At 48.6% G+C, this 19,375-nt stretch overlaps 1 pseudogene; it reads right to left on the bottom strand.

Annotated features, from left to right (window-relative positions):
* Positions 1–16,197: 16,197 nt before the first annotated feature.
* On the bottom strand, positions 16,198–19,373 carry LOC123157668 (uncharacterized; annotated as a pseudogene).
* Between the last annotated feature and the right edge of the window lie 2 nt (positions 19,374–19,375).

Raw genomic sequence — 19,375 nt, 5'->3', positions numbered from 1 at the left:
GGCTTTGGGAGAAATGTTTGATTGGGGATGGCAATGGAGAGTAAGGGAGTTTGGGAAAAATGGATATATGATGAGATTTCCCAACAAGGCAAAACTAGTGGAGTTGGCCAAGTTCAATGACTTCAACTTGTTAGGGACAGGGGTGGTGATCAAAGTTCAACCCTGGTCTCTAGATCATCGGGCTGTTGAAAAAATGCACATAATTTGGATTAAGTTGGCCAGGTCCCTGATTGCTTTAGACATTTCCTAGGTATCTGTGAGGTTGCTACTGCAGTTGGACCTGTGTTGGAGATTGATATGGACACTATTAATGAGGAGAAAATTAGAGTAAAATGTGGAATCAAGGATGTGGATAAAATTCCATCTCAAGTTGAGATCACTTCCCCTGATCTCCTTATGTTCAGAATTGGGGCAGAAGCTGAGAAGGTGGTGGAAATTGGATGGTACAAGGAAGAAAAGAGAAAGAATGACAATAACAACATCTTAGAAGTGGGAGAGGAAGAGATGGAGAATAGGAAGAGAACTAAGTTGGAAGATTCAGATTACAAAGGGGTTTCTTTGGGATGCTTGTCCCTGAAACAAAGTGAGGAGATAGATGGGAGAATTGAGAAAATGAGATCACATATGGAAGAAAACATGATGCAATGGCAAAATGAGATGGCTGCAGAAAGAAGAAAATGGCAAAAAGAGAGTGAAATCATGTTCAGTAAAATAAAAATTTTGGAGGAAGACAAAGTCACAAACAATGCACTTTGGGCAAAAAGTGAGAAAAGAATTAAAGAACCGGAGAATGTACAGATGGAACTGCAGGAGTTAAGTAGAAAGCAGCAAGAAGAAATTCAGAAGCTAGCACAAGAGGCTGCTAATAGAGAGGAATATGAAATGGAGTTAGCCAATATAGACCTTGAAGACTATGAGAAAGAAACTCAGCAGAAAAATGAGGAGACTGATTCTGGGAAATATAATGAGCCCACTGATTACAATGCTAGTCAAGAGTCAATTGGAACCTTGGGGGAGAAAATGGCTGAGATACATGGGAATGAGATCCTGGATAAGGAGGGAGAGGAAAAAGAAGTGGAGATCAAAAGAAGTCTCAGAAATAAAGGAAAGGAAGACCAGAAAATTGAAGATATGGCAAAGATCAGAGCAGAGGAAAGGGATAATTATGGTAAGAACTCTGATTTGGTACTGGCTGATGCTTCTTTATTGCATATTGGTTCTTTGGTGGGAATTGATTTGGGTTGCTCAATAGAGATGATTGATAAAAACATTGAGATTATTAATAAGATGGAGATAGCTAGAAGAGAGCTATACCTTCAAAATATAAAAAAAGAAAATAGTGGCAGAAGATAAGAGGAGGGTAAGATGAAAGGAGATAATGAAAAAGATGTCCCAGTATATATAAATACTGGAGATATAGATATAGAGGGACTTTGTTCTAATTTTGAACACTCTGATGCTGATATTGAGGAACAACATATTAAGAAACTGAGAGGGATGCTCTCAGGAAAAAAAGTGGCAAAAAAAGCTCACCAGCACTGGACTGTGTGAAGCAAATAGTAGGGATTGGGGTCCTTCAAAGAAGAAGAAAAGGAAGGGGGACTTAGTAGAGATTTTATTGATTCTTAATTAGGATAAAAATTGGTCAAAAAGATGAGAGGGGTTTTCTGGAATGTGAGGGGTATTGGACAAGACCACAAGAAGATATACATTAGGAAATGATTCTAGAACAGAAGCTAGACTTTATTGGGCTCTCTGAGACCATAAAGCAAGATTTCACAAAAAATGAGCTGCACAATTTGTGTGGGGGGAAGAACTACCAATGGAGTTGGAACCCTCCTAGAGGTATGTCTTGAGGGATATTGGTGGGAATTAATACAGATATGTTTGATGTCGAGGCCATTGAAAAGGGATAATATTTTTTGAGAATGTTAGTTTTTGATAAAAATATTAAAATGCACTGGAACCTGGTAACTGTTTATGGGGATGCACAGAAGGAAGGAAAAGTCAGCTTCCTTGCTGAATTGGCAAGATTATATCATGATAATCCTCTTCCTTGCTTGGTTGGGGGAGATTTTAACATTATTAGAAATGGGAAGGAAAAAAACAAACCTATGCTTAATGAACAATGGCCCTTTGTGTTTAATACTATTATTGAACAAGAAGGGCTGAGGGAACTGCCTCTCAATGGGAGGAAATACACTTGGGCTAATAATCAAGAAGATCCTACTTTTGAAAAGTTGGATAGGGTGTTGATGTGCCCAGCTTGGGAGGAGAAATATCCACTGACTATATTACAAGCTTTTGCTAGAGAAATCTCTGACCATACCCCCCTGTTCCTAGATACAGGGGAGGCACATATGCATAAGTACATTTTCAGATATGAAAATGCTTGGTTATTGAGGGTGGGTTTCAGAGAGTTGGTATATAACACTTGGAATGAGAGATATTTTGGGGACATTCTGGATAGATGGCAATCAAGATTAAGAAAACTGAGGAAGAAAGCTAAAGGCTAGAACATAAACATGGACGCTTGGTATAGGAAAATAAAACTGGATATAATAAGGAAGCTTGATGATTTAGACAAGAGAGCTGAGATTATGGGGTTAAGTGTTGTGGATAGAAATGAACAGAAGGAGCTTAGAGCTCAACTGAAAAGAGTAATGCTACAAGAGGAAATGAAATGGCTACAGAGATATAAAGATACAGAAATTAAAGATGGGGATGGAAACACTAGGTATTATCATGCTAAGGTGAATGGGAGGAGAAGGAAAAATAGAATTGTCTCCCTGGAGCAGGAGGAAGGGATTATAGAAGGGGATGGTATGCTAATGGATTATATAACCAAATTTTACAAAGAATTATTTGGACATATCGAGGAGTCTAATATTTCTTTGAGAGAGATGGAAATGGACAAAATTGATAGACAGGATAAAGGGGATCTGTCGGTGTCAAAACCGGCGGATCTTGGGTAGGGGGTCCCGAACTGTGCGTCTAGGCGGATGGTAACAGGAGACAAGGGACACGATGTTTTTACCCAGGTTCGGGCCCTCTCGATGGAGGTAAAACCCTACTCCTGCTTGATTAATATTGATGGTATGGGTAGTACAAGAGTTGATCTACCATGAGATCAGAGAGGCTAAACCCTAGAAGCTAGCCTATGGTATGATTGTTGTTCGTCCTACGGACTAAAACTCTCCGGTTTATATAGACACCGGAGAAGGCTAGGGTTACACAGAGTCGGTTACAATGGGAGGAGATCTACATATTTGTATTGCCAACCTTGCCTTCCACGCCAAGGAAAGTCCCATCCAGACACGGGACGAAGTCTTCAATCTTGTATCTTCATAGTCAAGGAGTCCGGCCAAAGGTCATAGTCCGGCAATCCGGACACCCCCTAATCCAGGACTCCCTCAGTAGCCCCTGAACCAGGCTTCAATGATGACGAGTCCGGCGCGCAAGTTGTCTTCGGCATTGCAAGGCAGGTTCCTCCTCCGAATACTTCATAGAAGATGTTTGAACACAAGGATAGTGTCTGGCTCTGCAAAATAAGTTCCACATACCACCGTAGAGAGAATAATATTTGTACAAATCTAATCTGCTGACGTACTCTGTAGCGTGACATCATGCCACAGCCTAGCCTTTATTCGAATCGTTTTACTGTCCCACCTTAGCGCGTTTAGCGAGGCGGTTTCCTTGGCATGTCTTGTCAAAGCAAAGATCATGTCCCCTTATTCAGGGATTCTCATCAATACGGGCGTGGGTAACCCTACCGCGCCATTAATCATGGTGCTTGGGAGATAAGCAAGTTTTACTAGGCTGGTGGGGGAACATAGCTTCGGCCGCCCATATAAGGGGATAAGGATCCACCCTTTCCCTCTACGCCTTCCTTCTCCTTCGCTTATCCATCCCCGCGCACTCGAGCTCCAGCACCCAAGTCCGCACTCCCCACCTCGACCTTCTCCGACCATGTCCGGAGCGGGAGGCAGGTGGATGGCCTCCTCCGTCACGGAGGGGCAAATCAAGAAGCTGAGGAAAGCCGGATACTTGTCCAACGACGTCGCGCACCGGCTCCTAGATAGGGGCAGCTCATCCCCACCCCCAGGCCCCATGAGAGGGTCGTGTTTCTCCCCCATTTCCTCCATGGACTGGGCTTTCCTCTTCATGCATTCGTCCGGGGGCTCATGTTCTACTATTGCCTGGATTTCCACGATCTTGCCCCGAACTTCATCCTCAACATCTCGGCGTTTATCATCGTGTGCAAGGTCTTCCTCCGCATCCAGGCCCACTTTGGCTTATGGCTGAAGACCTTCAATGTCAAGCCGAAGGTTGTGGGCGGACGGCAAGCGGAGTGCGGAGGCGCCATGGTGGGCAAGATGGCCAACGTCACATGGCTCAAGGGCTCCTTTGTGGAAACCATCAAAGGGTGACAATCGGGGTGGTTCTACATCACCGAGCCGCGTGGCCCTGAATGGGCAGCGGCCCCTGAGTTCCGATCTGGCATCCCCACATGGCTCACCTCATGGAAAGAGACGGACCTGTCGTGGGGTAATCCGGAAGAGGCGACCGGACTCCAAACCTGCGTCCAGAACCTAATGGACAAGAAGGTAAAACTCGTCAACGTAGTCCAGGTCATGCTCTTCCGCCGGATCCTCCCGTGTTAACGGCGGGCTTTTAATCTGTGGGAATTCGACCTGGCCCAGCACCAAACTCTATCCAGGCTCTTCGACACAACGCACGAAGATTCCTGGAAGGTGCTTTTCAAGAGCTCTGAGGTCCACCCTCCCACTACCGAGGATCACGGATTCTGCGTGAAGCGCCAAGCCAGCGCGGTAAGCTTAGTTTACCCATTACAGGGTACTTGTTTTTCATAGTTTGACTCTATGCAGGATCTAAACTCCCATTCCTTTAACATGACTAGCAGAAGAAGGCCGGACAGATCGACTATCCGGCTCCCTTGCCCAAAGATCCAGTAGACGCACGCTTGACGAAGCTGCTGGTCCGGGCACCTCACGTGGTGCTGGAGAAGAAGGCCAAGAAGAAGGCCACGGGGACTCGAAGGAGCTCCCGGCGCCTGGTGGTGTCGGACTCATCGCCCGATGACCCCAACGCGCACTCCTCCTCCGAAGAAAAGGATGAGGAAGAAGAAGCATCTCCCCCTCCAGTGGGGGGAGGAAAGAAAAGCAAGGCCGCCCCGACTAGGGAGGCCGGAGGGTCCAAGAAGGGGAAGACCCTTCTCCCGTACTACGCCTCCGACGCCGAAGACGGCGGAGAGGAGTGGCCATCCAGGGCCAAGCCCCTGGCAAAATCGTAAGTATCTGGATACCAGAATAACTCACAGCATTCCTTTATTGCACAGTACCTTCTGATGCCGAATATAATCGTGCAATCCACCCAAGGCTCAGCTCGACGATTCGTCGAGCGGCTCCCTGGATTCTTCGGATATGAACAGTCTTTCGCTTCCGACGACTACCTCCCCCCGTCCTACGGATGAAGCCGAGGTGGAGTCCCAAAAGGGGCTAAGCCAGGAGGAGGTAGTCCTGGAGGCGCAGCAAGACGACCTCCCGGACTCCAGGCCCAAAGGGGATAAAATCCCGGAGAGATCTAAGTCCGGCCCTGGGCTGGACACCGCGCCGGAACCTTTAGTGGTTCTGGAATCCGGCAGGCAGCCCCCTCGCAAGAAGGGCAAGCCTACGACGCCGGTGGCCTCCGTCCAACCGGAGACGCCGGACAATTTGCTGGAGGCGCTTAACGGCGCCTCCATCGACGAGGAGCACCGCACTGTTATGAGTGCGGTGATCCAGAAGGTTCAGTACGCCAAGAGCGGGCTGACAGAAGCCTGTGCCAGCCTTCTAACAGGCTTCGAGGTATGTATTTAAAACATGTAAAAATGTTACCGCATAGACAGTAGCCCCTGATGCTCAGTTTGGTGTTTGGAAAGAAAAGCCGGACTGAGGATCTAAAAAGATATACGCAGGAGTCTAACATAAAAATGTCAATATGGGAATGCAGGCCGCGCTGCTGACCTCTGCCGCACTGACCGCGAAGGTTGATGCATTGAAGCAAAGCCTCGAGCGGTCCAAGAACGAGCTCGGCCTTGCCAAGAAGCAGCTCGAGGACAAGGAAGGTAGGTAGTACCTTATGTAAGTGTATATAAAAATACCTGGTTGCAAATATTGACAGGGCTAACGTGAATGTGCCAAGGACCACAACCGAGGTGGCGACCCTGAAGGAAGCGTTGTCCAAGGCCAAAGATAATACGGCCATGGAGCGCACTGAGTGAGAGAAACAAGAGGCGCGGGTGGTGGAGGTGTGGCAAGAGCTCGATGCTCTCGTGAAAAAACACGAGAGTTTAGAGCTTGACTCAAAGACGCGAGAGTCCGAGCTTGCCTCGGCACTTGAAAGCGCCAAATCTGCCAAGGCCGAAGCCCAAAAAGCCCTCCAGGAGATCGAGGCGATGAAAAAGATAGCGGCGGGTAAGGCATTCTTTATGCAAAGCAAGCATGTGAAAGTGAACTACGTGTTACTTACCCGAATCAGGAGCTCTCCAGGAGCATTCGCAGATCTGCCGCGCAGTGTGTCCGACGCCGCCGCATTCTACGGAGCCAAAGAAGGGAGCTCGACAGAGAAGGTGTTCTGGTCCCAGTATGCTGAGGCCGGACACTCGGTGCCCTTGAGCGACCAGCTGAAGCAGCTGGTCGAGCTCCATAAGGTGGTCGAACAGGCCATGAAGGGCCTTATAGGCCGGCTGTGGCCTGGGGAGGTCCTGCCTGAGAGCTACTTTGGGCTGGTGAATGCCTGTCCATGGCTTGAAGTCCTCAAGTGTTCCGTATGCATCAAAGGCGCCCGTAGGGCCCTTGCCCGTGCTAAAGTGCACTGGGGCAAGCTGGATGCTGAGAAGCTGGTGACTGAAGGACCACCGGAGGGGAAGGAACATCGCATGCCTGAGATGTACTATGAGGGTGTCCTGAAGGGTGCCCGCCTTGTGGCAAACAAATGTTCCAAGGATTTAACTTTTGAGTAAACTCGCTCGTGTTTTTATCCTGTGCGATGAAAACTTGTTCATATGCACTAAGCAACGCTTTTTGAATTTAAAATATTACCTTATGTGCGGCCATTTATTAAATCTGAGAGATGCAAGTCGTCGGCTTCTACCCCCATGCCACGAGTGCTGGGATGTTCGGGATAAACCTGAGCGCTCTTGTTCCCATTCTTGGGTCCTTCGAGGGAGGCACTTAGCACAATGAACAAGGCAATCAGACTTATAATGCTTTATCACCCTCACTTAGCCATAGAATTCTATAATTTTAAATTTCGGCGAAGCCCCTAGTATTCAGAAGACCGACTTCGGGGCACTATCCACGCCTAGGCCGGACAAAGCCAGCTCCTCGCTCTAAGCAGCATAAGTCTTTAAGGACTCGAAAAAACCTCTTGGACAGCGACCGGCTCTCGCCCTATCATGACGGTCAGTTTTAGCTTTCTCTACTAAGGTGTTGACCCAGCTCAACTGGGGCACAATCGCAGTAGTTCTCCCAGCGCTACCTTAGCCGATATAGCGGAACGTAAGGTACCAAAACATGGGAGCCGGGCAAACCCAACTATTGAGCCAAGACATGATTCGAAGCCGATGCATATAATGCTATAAGTTCGGGGTGCCGCACTCGTGAGAGTGTTCGGTCTTCTCACACTGTATTCTGGGGTACTTAAGCCCCTGGTGTTTTGGCCGTACCAAAGTGTACGGTTGCATAATGTCATAACTAGACATATGTAAAAAATGAATGCAATAATAAACAAGAGCTATGTTTTGTTTATTAAAGGGCTGCTATGAAAGCAGGACGATACAAATAGTGCGATAAGCAAGAGATGGGATTTTTTGACATGTCCCCCACTAAGGGCGAGCTGCAAGACTTTAAGTAAAACAGGTATTTAGCTCGTTATAGAGACCACCTGGACATTTGACGTGGCTTGTTGTCTCCCTGGCTGTTGCATCGTGTGTTCGGCGATTGTAGTGCTGGACAGGCCTTCCGAATAGTGGAGTCCTAGAAGTAAAAAAAAGAAGTGAAAAAATCGGGAGCCCCTAGTGCGGTTGATCCGCATTCTGGGCGTGCCGTGGTTGTGCCCCTCCCCTTATGCCCATGGTATTTCTAGAGCGTAATTATGTACGCGTGGTACTGGTTTCGCAATCTCGCGAGGGCTGGGGTTGGGGCCGCACTGCTATGCTTGCTCGGAACGTGCCAGACGGTCTTGTTGTAGGTTACTTCGGGCGCGCTTGACGTTGTCCGGACGTTTAACAGCCGGACTGGAGAGTTGCCTTGAGAGGCTGCTTTGTACTTCCGCTGCCAGGGCCGCCGTGTGCTCCTCTGTTCGGAGAGAGTGTTCGGTGTTTCCATTGACCGTAATGACTCCTCGAGGGCCTGGCATCTTGAGCTTGAGATATGCGTAGTGTGGCACCGCATTGAACTTTGCAAATGCGGTTCACCCGAGCAGGGCGTGATAGCCACTACGGAACGGGACTATATCGAAGATTAACTCCTTGCTTCGGAAGTTATCCGGGGATCCGAAGACCACTTCGAGTGTAGCTGAGCCTGTACAGCTGGCCTCTACACCTGGTATGACGCCTTTAAAGGTCATCTTTGTGAGGGGTCTATGCCCATCTTTCGCACTGTATCCTGATAAAGCAGGTTCAGGCTGCTGCCACCGTCCATGAGGACTCTAGTGAGGTGAAATCCGTCAATAATTGGGTCTAGAACCAATGCGGCGAATCCGCCGTGACGAATGCTAGTGGGGTGGTCCCTTCGATCAAAAGTGATCGGGCGGGAGGACCACGGGTTGAACTTTGGGGCGACTGGCTCCAATGCATACACGTCCCTGAGCGCACACTTCCGTTCCCTTTTGGGGATGTGGGTTGCGTATATCATGTTCACCGTCCACACTTGTGGGGGAAAGCCCTTCTGTCCTCTATTGTTCAGCGGCCGGGGCTCCTGCTCGTCGTTGCTATGCAGCCCCTTGTCTATATTTTCGGCACTTAACTTGCCTGCCTGCTTGAACACCCAACAATCCCTGTTGGTGTGATTGCCTGGTTGTTCGGGGGTGCCGTGTATCTGGCACGAGCGGTCGAGTATCCGGTCTAAACTGGACGGGCCCGGAGTGTTTCTTTTGAATGGCTTTTTCCGCTGACCGGGTTTAGAGCCCCTGAATCCGGCATTAACTGTCGTATCCTCAGTATTGTCGCTGTTAATGCGGCGCTTGTGTTTGTTGCGACGCGACCTGCCATTGTTGTCCTTGGTATCTGAATTACCGGGGCTCTTGGTCATGTTATTGCTACGAGCTAGCCAGCTGTCTTCTCCCACGCAAAAGCGGGTCATGAGTGTCGTGAGGGCTGCCATGGATTTTGGCTTTTCCTGTCCTAGGTGCCGGGCAAGCCATTCGTCTTGGATGTTATGTTTGAAGGCTGCGAGGGCCTCTGCGTCCGGACAATCGACTATTTGATTTTTCTTGGTTAGGAACCTTGTCCAGAACTGTCTGGCCGATTCCTCTGGCTGCTGAATTATGTGGCTTAGGTCATCGGCGTCTGGTGGTCGCACGTAGGTGCCCTGGAAATTATCAAGGAATGCGGATTCCAGGTCCTCCCAGCAACCAATTGACTCTGCTGGCAAGCTGTTAAGCCAATGTCGAGCTGGTCCTTTAAGCTTGAGTGGGAGGTATTTGATAGCATGTAGATCATTACCGCGGGCCATGTGGATATGAAGGAGATAATCCTTGATCCATTCCACAGGATCTGTTGTGCCATCGTATGATTCAATGTTTACGGGTTTAAAACCTTCGGGGATTTGATGATCCATTACTTCATCTGTGAAGCATAGTGGGTGTGCGGCGCCTCTGTATTGGGCTATATCACGATGTAGCTCGGACGAGCTTTGTCTGTTGTGTTCGGCCTGGCCGTATTTGCCATATCCGGCGTGACGGTTGTCGTCACGTGTCGTGGGGCGCCCACGCGATCCGTAGATCGATCTTGTTTGTCTTGCCTTGTCCTCCAATATGTCTCGCAGGTCTGGCGTGTTTCCCCGTGCCTTGGTACTTTTTGAGCGGCGCCGGGGTGCGGCTTGAGTAGATGGCCGAAAGGCCTCTCTATCGCGGCCACGGGGTGGCCGGTCGGCCGCATCATACGCTGGTGATGTAGGTTTAGTTGCTTCCTCCTCTAATTGGGGTAGCAGCCTACGCTTTGGGTAGCTCTTGGAGGGGCGTTCGAGTTTGTACTCTTCTGCAGCAAGGACTTCGGTCCATCTGTCGGCTAGCAAGTCTTGGTCAGCTCTAAGCTGCTGCTTGTTTTTTCTTGAGGCTGCTTGCTGTGGCCATAAGCCTGCGTTTGAAACACTCTTGTTTGACGGGGTCCTCAGGCACGACAAATTCATCGTCGTCAAGGCTTGCTTTGTCTTCGGAGAGAGGCATGTAATATCGTCCTCGACCTCTCTGTCTGCCGCTCTCTTATGAGGGTTGGCTTCTCCATCCTCCTGCGCTGAATCCTGCTGGAGGGGTTTGTCTTCGGCACTGTCCGGGGTGTTATTGTCTCCGGTGCCGGAATCGCCGTTTTTGCTTTGGTGGGATTTGGAGCGGCGCCGTTGACGTCGGCGCTTAGGCTGTTTCTTGGAGGGGTCATCCTCCGTTGTTCCCTTGCCATCCCCTTCTTTTGGGGTGTCCACCATGTATATGTCATATGACGAGGTGGCTTTCCAGTGCCCTATAGGCGCTGGTTCTTGGTCGTCTCCTTCATCGACGTCCATACCGTCGATGTCTTCGGAGTCGAAGTCGAGCATGTCGGTTAAATCATCGACAATGGCTACAAAGTGGGTGGTGGGTGGGTTTCGAATTTCTTCGTCGTCCGCATCCCAACCTTGCTGACCGTAGTCCGGCCAGGGCTCTCCTGATAAAGAGAGAGATTTTAGCGAATTCAGGATGTCGCCAAAAGGCGAGTGCTGAAAGATGTCCGCGGCGGTGAACTCCATGATCGGAGCCCAATTGGGTTCGATCGGAGGGGGCGTGGAAGATTCGGAGTCCGGAAAGGAGTCCGGCACCTTGGAGTCACGAGCTTCGCGAAGGACAAGACTGGTGTTCGGCTCGATCACCGTAGAGATTGCAGCCCCCGAGGCGGCGTCCAGCCACCCGTCCTCGATCGGCGCAGCCAGCTCCGAGCTAAGGGTCGGAGCAGACACCTGAGCGGCCCTCTGGACACTGTCCGGTGGTAGAGCTAGATCATGCCCATCGTGACAGTGCGGCGCGCTCGGCTGTGGCTCGAATCCGTCGAAGATTAAGTCTCCGCGGACGTCAGCCGTGTAGTTCAAACTTCCAAATCTGACCTGATGGCCAGGGGCATAGCTTTCGATCTGCTCCAGATGACCAAGTGAATTGGCCCGCAGTGCAAAGCCGCCGAATACGAAGATCTGTCCGGGGAGAAAAGTCTCGCCCTGGACCGCGTCATTATTGATGATCGAAGAAGCCATCGGGCCTAAAGGTGACGACACAGAGGAACTCTCAATGAAAGCACCAATGTCGGTGTCAAAACCGGCGGATCTCGGGTAGGGGGTCCCGAACTGTGCGTCTAGGCGGATGGTAACAGGAGACAAGGGACACGATGTTTTTACCCAGGTTCGGGCCCTCTCGATGGAGGTAAAACCCTACTCCTGCTTGATTAATATTGATGGTATGGGTAGTACAAGAGTTGATCTACCACGATATCAGAGAGGCTAAACCCTAGAAGCTAGCCTATGGTATGATTGTTGTTCGTCCTACGGACTAAAACTCTCCGGTTTATATAGACACCGGAGAAGGCTAGGGTTACACAGAGTCAGTTACAATGGGAGGAGATCTACATATCCGTATTTCCAACCTTGCCTTCCACGCCAAGGAAAGTCCCATCCGGACACGGGACAAAGTCTTCAATCTTGTATCTTCATAGTCAAGGAGTCCGGCCAAAGGTCATAGTTCAGCAATCCGAACACCCCCTAATCCAGGACTCCCTCAGGAACTTTTGGCACCTTTTTCCCTAACTGAAATACATCAGGTTGTCTTTGGGATGAAAAGAAACAAAAGCCTAGGCCCTGATGGGTTCCTTGCTGATTTTTATCAAGACTTCTGGGAAGTGGTTAAGTGGGATTTGAAAGCTCTAGTGGATAGTTTTGCAAAAGGGGAAATCAATATTGCCAGACTCAATTATGGCATAATCACTTTGGTGCCAAAAACCAATGATGCTAAACAAATTCAGAAGTTTAGACCTATTTGTCTTTTAAATGTCAGTTTTAAGATCATCACTGAAGTACTGATGAATAGGCTGGCTAAATGTGTGGCCCCTGTGATCTCCAGAACTCAAACTGCCTTTATTAAGGGCAGATATATAATGGAGGGGGTGGTAATTCTGCATGAGGCCTTGAATTCCTTCCACAAGAATAAAGAAGATGCCCTAATATTCAACGTAGACTTTGAGAAGGCGTATGATAAAATTAAATGGCCCTTTGTGATTCAAATGTTAAAAATGAAAGGATTTCCTGATAAATGGTGTGACTGGGTAATGGAAACTATGAGAGGGGGGCATGTTGGAGTTAGAGTGAATGATGAAATTGGTCCATATTTTAAAACTTTTAAAGGTTTAAGGCAAGGGGATGCTATGTCACCTTTGCTATTTGACATAGCTGCTGATGCCTTAGCCATTCTAATGAATAATGCTCTGAAACATGATCTGGTTAAGGGGGTGTTAAATAAAAAAGAAGACAAGGGGATTAATATGCTACAATATGCCGATGGCACCATATTCTTGATCAAAGATGAGGTGGGAAGTGTGAAAAATCTCAAATTCATTCCAGGGACTTTTGAGCAAATGCCTGGGCTCAAAATTAATTTCCATAAGAGTGAATTGCTGTTGTTTGGCAAGGCCAAAGAGAAAAAAAAAATATATCAAGAAATACTGACATGTAAAATGGGGAGTCTACCTATTAGATACTTAGGGATGCCTGTGGCAGAAACCAGAATTAGGAACACACATTGGGATTGCGTGACTGATAAAATTGAAAAGAGGTGTGGATGTTGGCAAGGGAAGTTGCTGGGATCCATTGCTGGCAGAATCACCCTGGTGAAAGCATGCCTGACCAATATCCCCCTATTCATGATGTCCTTTTATGCTGTGCCCAAAGGGGTGATAAAGAAAGCAGATTTTTTCAGGGCCAGGTTGGTTTGGCAGGAAGATGAGAATGTTAAAAAGTATCACCTACTCCCTATGTAAACTAATATAAGAGTGTTTAGAATACTAAAATAGTGATCTAAACGCTCTTATATTAGTTTACAGAGGGAGTAGTAAATTGGAAAGAATGTTGTTTATCCAAGGAAGTAGGTGGTTTAGGAATACTGAATCTTGAAATAATGAACATTGCTCTTCTTGCTAAATGGTTCCGGAAGATGGAGACTGAGGAAGGTCTTTGGCAGAATATATTGGATGAAAAATACAGAAAGGGTGGCTGTTTGGCACTAGTCAGCAAGAGGCCTGGGGACTCCCAATTTTGGGCTAACTTGTTGAAAATTAAGGAGATCTTTTACAAATTTGTTAAGAAAAAGGTAGGGAATGGGAGAAACACTAGATTTTGGGAAGATTCCTGGGTTGATGATAAACCTTTGAGAGAGGCATATCCTAGATTGTCTGATATAAGCTTTTACCACAATATTACTGTAGAAGAGGCCATACAAAAAGGATGGCATGGGTTCACATTTAGAAGGACCTTGTATGGAGAGACTTTGGGGCTATGGAATTGCCTCAAAAAGAGATGTGAGGAAATACCAATGCAGGGAGGAGCTGACAAAGTACTCTGGACCCTCACTGCTGACCATAGGTTTTCTGTAGGATCCCTTTATAGAAAATTGGTTAATGTAGGGGTGAAATTCCCTCAGAAATACCTATGGAAAACTAAGGTGCCTGCAAAACTAAAAGTGTTTTTATGGTTAGTCAATAAAAAAAGTATTCTAACTAGAGATGTGCTGCTGAAAAAGGGCTGGAAGGGGGGAAAGAAATGTGTTCTTTGTGGGAAAGATGAATCGATTGATCATCTGCTTTTTTCCTGTCCTGCTGCTTCAATGTTATGGAGTTTGGTTAGATGTGTTTGTGGATTTAGAACTTTTCCACTAAATGTGAAAGACTGTTTTGGGGATTGGGTTAGGAAATTTAATAAAGAAGATAAGAAAATGGTTCTGGTTGGGATTTCAGCTCTGTTCTGGGCAATTTGGAAAAGCAGGAATGAGATTATTTTTGAAAAGAAAAGGATAAATGATCCTTTCTATATTGTCAAAATGATGTGCAGGTGGTTAACTGACTGGTCCATTCTGCAGATAAAGGAGACGTCAAAAAATTTTTTTGGAGCTGGGAGCAAGGGTGCTAGAACGAGCAGCAAGTGAGGTGTTCATAGCCAAGTAAGGGTGGAAGATCAATGTAGCGAGGCTGGAATGAAGAAACTCTTGTTGTGATGACCCTGAAGTTGCTGTTCTGCTAGTTGTTACTGGGGTTCCTTCAGCTCCATGGTTGCTTTTGATGTAATGATGATCGGTTTAGGTTTGGATTGTGTCATCGCTTGTGAACTTGTTTTGGGTCCTAACACAGTTTGGTTGGCCTGTGTTAGCCTTCTCGGATGTTGCGATGTCATTCTGGTAGCGTTTTTTAGTCCTTTTCTTTAGGCTGAACTCGGTTATGAAGTTTGGTGGTTTTCGGTAATGAAAATCGGAAGGGGCAAGTCCTTCTTTGATCAAAAAAGAATCATGCTCGTCGGTTGTATTTAATAGTCCATCCAACAAATCATCAAAATTCAATCTTCATGGTAATATGCATATCTCATCTATAACATAAAAAAACACAATACAAGTTACGCACACACGGACCTAGCAAAACTGAAAATACAGCAGAACGCTAACCTTTACATAACGAAACACCAATCAAGAAAGAAAAGATAATCAAGACTGAAGAACCCCCCTGTGCTTGACGCCAACACCCGCCACCTGCCTCCGACGCCACCACAGCATAAACCAAAGGACGAATCACCTCCTCACCCGAGCTTTATGCGGCTTAATTCATCACTGATATGCAGCTTTGCGAACCTTCAAGGTGGGTCACCAAAGGCAAATCCATTACTGTTGAACGAATCAGACCGAGCCAATACTCCGGACATGCCATTGAACCCTCACACGACCAAGATGTCGGAAGAGGAAACTGTACTTGCCTGCCACGAACCACGAACCCAACACACGATCCACCATCTTCCACATGCCGCCGAAGCAAACCACAATCTACATCCGCTCCTGGACTACCTCCCAAGCTCCACACCGACGTTGGAGCAAACGTCGTCGCAACGGCGGAGTCCGAGGACATAAACTTCACCACGAGGATATCATCGCCGCCACACCATCCTTGCCCAATCAGACTGGTTTCCAACACCGGATTGAATAGTTCACCAAGACGCTCTTCTTGTGTAAGTGTATAACTTAGGGCAACTCTAATACGGTTCACCAAGTCGCCCCTAAATGTCCAGACTAGACAATCCGAACATTTTTTTTGCCATCCAACATCAGTCATCAAGTTTGTGCAAACCGATCCGGATCTATGAAATCCCACAAACAGGAACCATATATAGGGGAGATTTGCGTCCAGACCTTTGTCAGGTCGGACTCTAACACGCACATAGCCGTGCATTAGACATTACCAGTTTCCCACCACTCTCAAAGCCCGTCCTTTCCCACTGCTTCCGCCGATCGCCGCCCACCCCACCGTTCGGCCGTCCGCCGCCGCGATGGAGCCGCCTTTTTTTTAGTTACTCAGGGCATGGCCAACGAGCCACGCTGGACCGCTGCCCCAGCATGCCACGTAGGTGGATAGAGTCCAGCTCAACTAAAGGTGATGCTTGCAGGGGCATACTAGTTCCTGCAGAGGAGTCGGCTTCTCCGCTGATAAAGTCGAAGAGGACCACGCTGCACACGGTGAAAAGCAAGGGAGAGCGTCATGGAGATGAGAAAGTTGGATAGAAAAAGAATTAAGTGGGGCGTGTGAAAAATCACGAAGAGTTAGTTTTGCGTTGAGGTAATAGCACCAGCAGTCCTGGAACTTGTCCAGGATGTGACGATCTAGTCCAAAACTTGCAAAAGTAAACTATTGCATCCCACAACTTGCACCCGATGTGCAGATTTAGTCCTAGCCAATCAGACGACGACAAGTGTAGCCAAGTCAGCAGAGCCGGTCAGCGCAGCATCTTTTGCAATTACACCCCTGGCCTTAGCACTTATCAACCCGCGCTACATCACACTGCTCTTGAGCTCCACCACCAGCCTATATCTCATTCGACTTGAAATCCACTAAGGGGTAAGTAACTGCTGAATCTTCACCCGGTGTTGTTCTTGGACTGATGCGACATCTTCGTGGGCCTTCTGCAGTAACTCTTCCAACTGGCTCTTCTGCAACTGTAGTTCTGCGACCTCTTTTCTTGCTTGCACAAGCAGCCGTTTCTTGGCACTGAAAGCAGAAGATACTTGTGAAGATAGACTCTTGAATTCCTCCTGAAGTCGCTCGGCAGTGGTACCGTTGTTCCACCGTGCTTTCCTCGGAGACTTCTCGGCCTTTATGGACCTCTGCTCTTGCTCAACCTTGGCAGCCAGTACTTCTGCTATATCAGCCTCTAATCTTTGAGATTGTTCCTGGAGTTCATTCTCCAGATTCTTGACATTGGCCTCAAGATCACTTATTATAGACAAATGTGCTGAACACTCATACTGCATCCTTAGCTGCTCTCTCAGTTGTGTTTGTTCCAGCCTCGAAGAGATGTCATGGTTCTCTTGCTTCAGAATCTCATAATCAAGTGCAAGCTGCTCCATTTGCATCTCAAGATCCTCACGGTCTTTCTTGTACAGCTCGATTTCATCACTCAGTTCAAGAATCTTCTCTTGTAGTTCAGAACTAGCGATGCCGTCACTCTTCTTAACCAATGCATCCAGCATAAGCTCGTCTTCTTTCTCTTGGTACGAGCTTGTTTCGGACATGTCTATCTTGTGTCCAGCGATCTGCATTTTCTGTAGTTGCACACGTAGATCTGCATTTAAATTCTTCTCATGGCCCAACTCTTGCTTCAGCTCCTCAATCTGAGACCAGGAATCTTCCTGAGCTCCCATCTGAAGTTCTGAACCCGACAACGAAACGGTGTCAAAGCCATTGGCATTGTGGAGGTGGCCGGCCGGTTCAACAGATGTCGGCATATTTCTTCTCAAGGGAAACCTCATCCCTGGTGGTTTGCTTATCACCAATCCATCCTGTACAAGAAAGCTATCAGTTACTATCTGATCAACACAAGAAAGATGATCTAGTACATGCATTATTCAGTTCTAAATTCTCCCCCTTCACTACAGGAATGAGAAATTCAGATCTCAAACAAAAAGTACCACACAGCAAATGTGACCCCCCGAAATGATCAACTAGACAAACGTAGCGTCCCTTTTTCTTTGTAATATGCTTAGCATGCCAAAAGCTCTCTTTCTTGGGCATCAACAGAAATGAAACAGAGCAATGCAATGATGATGGATCAAAAAAGGAAAGCTCTCAAGGACTCTTCCCCACTAGGCCTCACTGGTTACTTACATGCACCAGGCTCATCGAATCGGCAGGAAGTGACCTCGCCTTCTCGGCTTCCTCGTCCTGGCACCGGCTCAGCTGGCTCTGCAGCGTCCCCCGCGGCGAAGACTTTGCTGTGTCGCCGTTCTCACTGTCGCCGCGAAGAGCAAGAATCAGTAACCAGTTACACAATCAACGCCTGAATCAAAGCAAATGCACCGTGCCTAAGGCACACACCGAAATGCAACAGGCACATGCACAATCCTCAAAGCGCAAACAGCCACAATGCAGCTAGCAGCAATGTCTAAGTGAATATGGTTGATGTGAGATGAGATGATCTCTTAAAGCTCAAACCAGAATGCAGCGGATGTGTCTAAACTAATCTCCAACCAACGCGACGCAAGGCGACCTACCTCCCGTCGTCACCGCACCCACCGCCGGCACCACCCACCACCCGCTGGATGGTCAACCATCACAGGTCATAGGAAAACGCCGCAAGCTTTTTAAGAGGTGGGGGGAGGGTGGAGATCGGTGCTCACGTGCAGCAGCGCGCCGGGCGCGGGGCTGCCCTTGAGGGGGAGCGTCACCGCCGACGGCTTGAACGCCTCCGCGTACTCGGCCATGTTCACCGTCGCCTTCCCCAGCAGCGCCGCCTTGGCCGACCCCTGCACGGACCGCACGGCATTGCCGAGTCAGAACAAATCAAGCATGATCGCTCTCGATTGATTAATGTGGGGTCGGCTGGTCGCTTACGGTCTCGTAGACGAGGAACTGGTAGATATTGTCGCCGGCGGCCGCCTTGCCGGAAGGTGGTGGTCTCGAAGATCGGGGCGGGCCAGCGGCAGGCGCCGTCGGCGACCTCCGTGCGCTCCGTCCGCGCCGTGGGCCGGCCGACGTCCTGCGGCGTCACCACCACCATCATGGACTCCCACCCCAGCTCCGGCACCTGCAGGAACACACGCTCCATCCGTCACGCCTCAAATCGAAAACTAAAACCAGAACCGAAACCGAAACTCTGCTTCTTGCGGAGCAAGCGGGGGTCGTGCCGTGCCTGGGTGGCGTGGAACTGCAGCTTGAACACGGCCTTAGCCTTGCCGGCGCCGCGCCACCTCGCCGACTTGAACAACCTTGAATTCAGGTGAAAAGTGGGATGCAGTGCGGGTTGATTAGTGCTAAGGCCAGGGGGTAATTGCAAAAGGTGCTGCGCTGACCAGCTTTGCTGACTTGGCTCCACTTGTCGTCCTCTGATTGCTAGGACTAAATCTGCACATTGGGTGCAAGTTGTGGGATGCAATAGTTTGTTTTTGCAAGTTTTGGACTAGATCATCACATTCCGGACAAGTTCAAAGACTGCTGGTGCTATTACCTCTTTTGCGTTGGGTGGTGCGTAGTTGAAGCGGTGGTTTGAACACCATTTGCTTACATGAATTGCTGGGGCAGCAGCACATTGCATGCCCTCATATAAACGATTAACTCAGCCACACGATAACGACAAGCTAAGCAAAGTCTGTGACGACCAAGGTGACGCAGCAGCACAGGGGTACATTCACCCATGACAGCGAAAGCGTGCAAACGCCATGACAAAAAAGCGGCCGTTAATTCCGAAAAAGCTGACAGGGAACCACGAGAGAGAGACCGTGGACCTGAACGAAAACCATCCAGAAAACGCGTGCGACCCAGCGGCCCGTCCGTCCGTCGTCGGCTCGCCCGTCCTGACCGGCCACGCGCACGAATCTCGAGGCAGATCGGGCACCATCG

Source organism: Triticum aestivum, chromosome 7B, assembly GCF_018294505.1.
Source record: "Triticum aestivum cultivar Chinese Spring chromosome 7B, IWGSC CS RefSeq v2.1, whole genome shotgun sequence".
Taxonomy (NCBI): Eukaryota; Viridiplantae; Streptophyta; class Magnoliopsida; order Poales; family Poaceae; genus Triticum; species Triticum aestivum.
The sequence above is the reverse complement of the archived record's forward strand: the minus strand, read 5'-3'. Positions and strand labels throughout refer to the sequence as shown.